This window comes from Coregonus clupeaformis, unplaced genomic scaffold (genome assembly GCF_020615455.1).
Source record: "Coregonus clupeaformis isolate EN_2021a unplaced genomic scaffold, ASM2061545v1 scaf1393, whole genome shotgun sequence".
NCBI classification, from domain to species: domain Eukaryota; kingdom Metazoa; phylum Chordata; class Actinopteri; order Salmoniformes; family Salmonidae; genus Coregonus; species Coregonus clupeaformis.
The window spans coordinates 25,812-31,875 of NW_025534847.1; positions in this window are offsets into that span (position 1 = coordinate 25,812).

A 6,064-nucleotide genomic window follows, 5' to 3' on the forward strand; every position below is an offset into this window, starting at 1 on the left:
GAAATTTAGAAACTATGCCGCGTTCACATGCTATTCGGACCTAGGAAACTCTGAAATGTCCGACTTGCTGTTCGTTGAATGCGGCACGTGTATAACTACAACCAGTAAGCAAGTCTGACATTTCCGGGTTTCCAAGTTCCGACTAGCATGTGAACGCGGCAATAGTACTCAGAATTCGTCATCTGATGCGCGATTGCATTGACTCCCGTCATTCGTTCATTTCGGTACAGCGCGTCAATTTATCTGACTATCAGCTGTTGCCAAACAAGTGAGTCAGAAAAGAAGAGTGAATTCTACTAGATCAAAGGCGAAATTAGTATGCAGTTTAAGTATGTATTACGCTAGAATGGATATTTAGACACAGCCAGTAACAGGTCTGTCTTGGAAAATACATGTATGTTCTTGAAGTACACAGTCAAATTAACATTAGCTTTAAAGCACTCATGAAGAATACTTACAGACTTCTTGTAAAGGTAGAGGCATGTGACTATCATAAAGCAAGACAGACTAAAGTAACAGTAACAACTTTCAGTGTGGGTGTGGGGAAAAAGCTAAAACACAAGTGAATAAAGGATGGGTTTTATTATCCATACAGTATAAATAGGAAATGTCTAATAAACAAATGATTCCAACTAATTATTTGGATTGGAGATGACTGCTTTAGACTGTTGATGCACACATTGAGGTCAGCAAGCACCAAATAAGTGTCCAGCATGCTCTAGTGGTTATTACAAGTAACTACACATATCACACCACAACAGCTAACATAGTGTCTCACTCCCTCCTCGTCTCCTCCTCTCCCTCTTGTCTCCTCTGGTCTTCCTCTATACCTCTCCTCTCCTCCTCGCCCTCTCAGCGGCTCCAGCTGGATAGAGTGACGGCGAGGTGACCTCCTGCCTCTCTCACTGGAGGGCGGGAGAGGGGGAACAAAGGAGGATGAGGAGGAGGTGGAGAGAAAGAGAGTAAGAATGGAAGAAGAGGTGGAGAGGGGTAGAGGAGGCAGAAAGCCTGGGCTAAGTATTGCTTTAAAGGGAAGAGAGGGGGAGGAGGAGAGAGCGTGAGATATGGGGGGAGTGGGAGAAAGAGGGAAGGAGGGGGAGGAGGGGGAGGAGGGGGAAGAGGGGGAGAAGGGGGAGGGCAGCTGTGTCCGACACACCATACTTACACCTGCAACAGGTAGGCCAGGGGCGGGACCTGTAGGTGAGACTCATAACATGATAAGGGGGGCAGGTGAAGAAGGGGTGGAGCTGGAGTCAAGGAGGGGAGGGTGTTCCTACGAGCCCCCTGCCAGCGAGACAGGGAGCAGGGAGGAAGTCTGTCCACGGAGCATTTCTGGGTCATTGGGTCGCCTCCAATGTGATTACATCCCCCTCTACAATATAAAGCAGTTTGAGTACTGGGGGGTTCTCTGTATAAATATAAATCCAAGGTGAAACCTCCAGGGGCTAGCCTTCTCTCAGGGGAGAGTCTACTCTGGGCTGCCTGCGAAAGGTGCTCCTCTGTGGGAAAGAGGAGAGAACAAGAGCCCCCAGAAGAGATCTCCTTATGGTAGTGATGGACAGATCAACTCTCCTTGTCATCTTCCACCTCTTCCTCTTCCTCTTGCTCGGCCTTCTCCCTCCTTTCCTTCTTACAGTCGTGATGGAGAGAACCCCTTTCTCACTTTCCTCCTTCCTCTCCTCCCTCTTTCTCTTCCTCTACCTTCCTCTCCCTCCTTCCCTCTTGGTAAACCTTGTTTAGTCGAGCCAGATTGTGGATATCTAGCCATGGTTCAGACCACTGTCGCTGTCTGGGAGGGGGGGATACAGGACTGGTCCACTGGACTCAGCTCACATGGGAGAACCTGCTGCTGCTGCCTCCCCTCTTACCTGGGATGAGATCACGTTTGGAGGAAACCTGGCACTATCCCGACGGTGAAGCATGGTGGTGGCAGCATCATGCTGTGGGGAGGATTTTCAGGGACAGGGACTGGGAACACGCCCCATTCACATCGACGGGGCTGTAGTGGAGCAGGTCGAGAGTTTCAAGTTCCTTGGTGTCCACATCACCAACAAACTATCATGGTCCAAACACACCAAGACAGTCGTGAAGAGGGCACGACAACGCCTTTTCCACCTCAAGAGACTGAAAAGATTTGGCATTGGTCCCAAGATCCTCAAAAAGTTCTACAGCTGCACCATCGAGAGCATCCTGACCAGTTGCATCACTGCCTGGTATGGCAACTGCTAGGCATCCGACCGTAAGGCGCTACAGAGGATAGTGCGTACGGCCCAGTGCATCACTGGAGCCAAGCTTCCTGCCATCCAGGACCTATATACTAGGCGGTGTCAGAGGGAGGCCCAAAAAATTGTCAAAGACTCCAGTCACCTTAGTCATAGACTGTTCTCTCTGCTACCGCACAGCAAGCGGTACCAGAGTGCCAAGTCTAGGTCCAAAAGGCTCCTTAACAGCTTCTATCCCCAAGCCATAAGATTGCTGAACAATTAATCAAATGGCCACCCAGACTATTTACATTGACACCTCCCCCCTTTGTTTTTACACTGCTGCTACTCGCTGTTTATTATCTATGCATAGTTACTTTACCCCTACCTACATGTACAAATTACCTCAACTAACCTGTACCCCCACACATTGACTCGGTCCCGGTACCCCTTGTATATAGCCTCGTTATTATTTTATTGTGTTATTTTTATTTATTTTTTTTACTTTAGTGTATTTAGTAAATATTTTCTTAACTCTATTTCTTGAACTGCATTGTTGGTTAAGGGCTTGTAAGTAAGCATTTCACGGTAAGGTCTACACCTGTTGTATTCGGCACATAACAAATACAATTTGATTTTATTTTATTTGGAGACTAGTCAGGATCAAGGGAAAGATGAACAGAGCAATGTACAGAGAAATCCTTGATGAAAACCTGCTCCAGAGCGCTCAGGACCTCAGACTGGGGCTAAGGTTCACCTTCCAACAGGACAACGACCCTAAACACACAGCCAAGACAACGCAGGAGTGGCTTCGGGACAAGTCTCTGAATGTCCTTGAGTGGCCCAGCCAGAAACCGGACTTGAACGCGATCTAACATCTCTGGAGAGACCTGAAAATAGTTGTGCAGCGACACGCCCTATCCAACCTGACAGAGCTTGAGAGGATCTGCAGAGAAGAATGGGAGAAACTCCTCAATTACAGGTGTGCCAAGCTTGTAGCGTCATACCCAAGAAGACTCGAGGCTGTAATCGCTGCCAAAGGTGCTTCAACAAAGTACTGAGTAAAGGGTCTGAATACTTATGTAAATGTGATATTTCCATTTGTTATTTTTAATACATTTATAAAAAAGTCTAAAAACCTGTTCTCACTTTGTCATTATGGGGTATTGTGTGTATATTGATGAGGGAAAAAAACAATTTAATCAATTTTAGAATAAGACAAAGTGTGGAAAAAGTCAAGGGGTCTGAATACTTTGCAAATGCACTCAATTAGATTTTGTTCAAAATAGTTTATAGGGCAGCCAATAATTGTGACACGCATGTTTTTGAATAAGACAATGATTTCTTGATGACGATAATTTTTCTATTTGAACAATTTTTACTCAATTAAAGGGTAGATTCATATGATCTTTTGAGTGTAAGATCAAGCTGATAGACCACAATGACATGCTTTCACAGCCTTTTTTGTTCATATTTCCTTCTGGTGCCAATAATTCAGGAAGGCACTGTACACTTCCACTCATAACTTAGAAACTGTAATGGAAGAAGTCTTCATTGTTACCCTTATCTCTCTCCCTTTGATTACCCTCATGTCAGTCATACATTATATTACAAAATATTAAGCTTCAAATGCAAAAAATATGATTAGACAAATAATAATATTTATTTGAATGATACAGTATGTTACTAAATTGAAATTAAAATGAAATGTTTTTGTAATTATTACATTTTACGAAATGTAAAAAAATAAAAAAATAATAATAACAATAATAATAATAATAATAATAATAATAACAATGATAACAATGATAACAAAAGCAAGGTAAAAAGAAAAGGACACAGATCCAGATTCCTATTACCTTTACGAGTCGTCTTTGATAATATCCAGTTAATCACATTTGGCGGTTGGTCTTTCAGTACATTTTATGAAAAATGTTTTTTTGTGTGTTTTTTTTTATCATTTCCTTGACAGTCGGCCATTCGAGTGCATTATGTAATTCTATGGAGAACATCTCATAACTATATTGCAGAACCTTTATTGCTGCCTTATTTTGTGCTATTTGCAGTATCTTTAGGTCACCAACACCTGCATTACTCCAGACAACAGTAGTTCATTTGACTATGGATGAGAGCTTGTGAGATTTGTTTTAGAATTTTCTCTACCTATCCCATAGGTATAAACACTGGTAATGGCTCTACCTTTCCCTCTGATAGGCTTTGTTTGCCATATTACACCTAATTTATATGTACACCTATCCAATCCTTTCAACATGTAGGAGTACTTAGTGTCGATTTAGGATTCAACATTTAAACTGTGCAACACTCCCCAAATTTGCGAAAAGTAAACATTTTGTGTTTATAATGTTTTGTACGGTATGCCTTGACAAAAAACAAACAGAGTAAACATTTATTTTTTTATTCTTTGTTTTTCATTGCATGCAAAAATACAGTATCTTCCTTCTCACTCTTTCTTACCCAGTCTACTCATCCATCTTCAAGCTTTCATCCCTTCCCTGCTCTTCTATCACCCTCTCAGTTCCACCTCCAGCTGGCTCCCTCTTTTTCCTCTTCTCCAGTCTCTTCCTCTCCTCTTTCCTCCTCTTTTCTCTCTTCTTCTCCTTTTTTTTGAATCTTTCGCTCCATCTCCAGGAGCTCAGCTTGAGCTTCTCTCTCTTTTCAGCTCCTCAGACCACTTCTTCTCTTTCTTAATCCTGTCTTTCATCATGGCATTGTGTATCTTAATCAGCCCCTCTAACCTCTTTTTCTCTGCCTTTTCCTTCTCTTTCTTTCCTTCTCTCTCTTTTTCTGTTCTAACTTGTCCCTCTTTTCTCAGCCTTCATGGCTTTCTTTTGCTCTTTCTCTCTCAGGGTTGGGGTCAATTCCATTTAAATTCCAGTCAATTCAGGAAGTACTTTTAAAAATTCAAATTATCTTCAATGCTTTGAATTGAAATGGAAAAAGACCCCCAACCCTGTAGAGTAGTAGTGTAAAATAGGACACCTACCTTTGCCTCTTCCAGGGTCCAGGGCCTGGGTTCCTCATCCTCTGACCTGCATATGGAGGCTCTCACTCTAACAGGCGTCTTAGTGGCCATGCAGAGCAGAGGGGTTGGCGGCTCATCATTGCAGGTTGCCAGAGTTAAGTTATCATCTGGGACCAGCTGGTGAGCATGAGGGCAGCGATCCACCTCTTCACTAGTGCCCTTCCCTTTCTGCTCTGGCTGCTTTTGGTCCTTGTCATGGATGCATGCCAGGCTTGGAGGAAGTGCTAGGACAGGGCTTTTATCACTCATCAGTTCCTCTCTCTTGACAGTGGATGCAACTGCACTTGCCTCTGTGTTAACTGAGCACTCTGTTGTGTCCTCAACTGTCTCCTCTGGCTGCTTGTGGTCATTGTCTAGAATGTGTGGCAACTTTGAAGGCAGCATTGGAACCGGGCTTTTATCACCCAACAGGTCCTCTCCCTGGACAATGGATGTGCCTGCAGTGATCACTGTGGCAACGGAGGACTCGGTGGCATCCTCTTTCGTCTCCTTGGTCAGTTTGTGGTCAGAGTCTCGGATACATGGCGAGCTTGGAGGCAGTGCTGCAGGGTCAGGAGGGCTTTGATCAGCTGCCATGTCCTCTTTGAGGTGAGTGGACACATCATTGTTTGTTTCACTGGTAACTGGACACTTGGTGGTTCCCTCTACTGCCTCCCCTGGCAGTTTGTAGTCAATGTCAAAGACAAGTGGCAGACTTGGAGGCAGCATTGGGACATGGCATTTAACTGCTGATCTGTACACTCGAAAATCAACAGTAACTGTGCCTGCAGGGGTCTCTGTAGCAACTGAGACCTCATAGGTATCCTCTACTGTCTGCTCT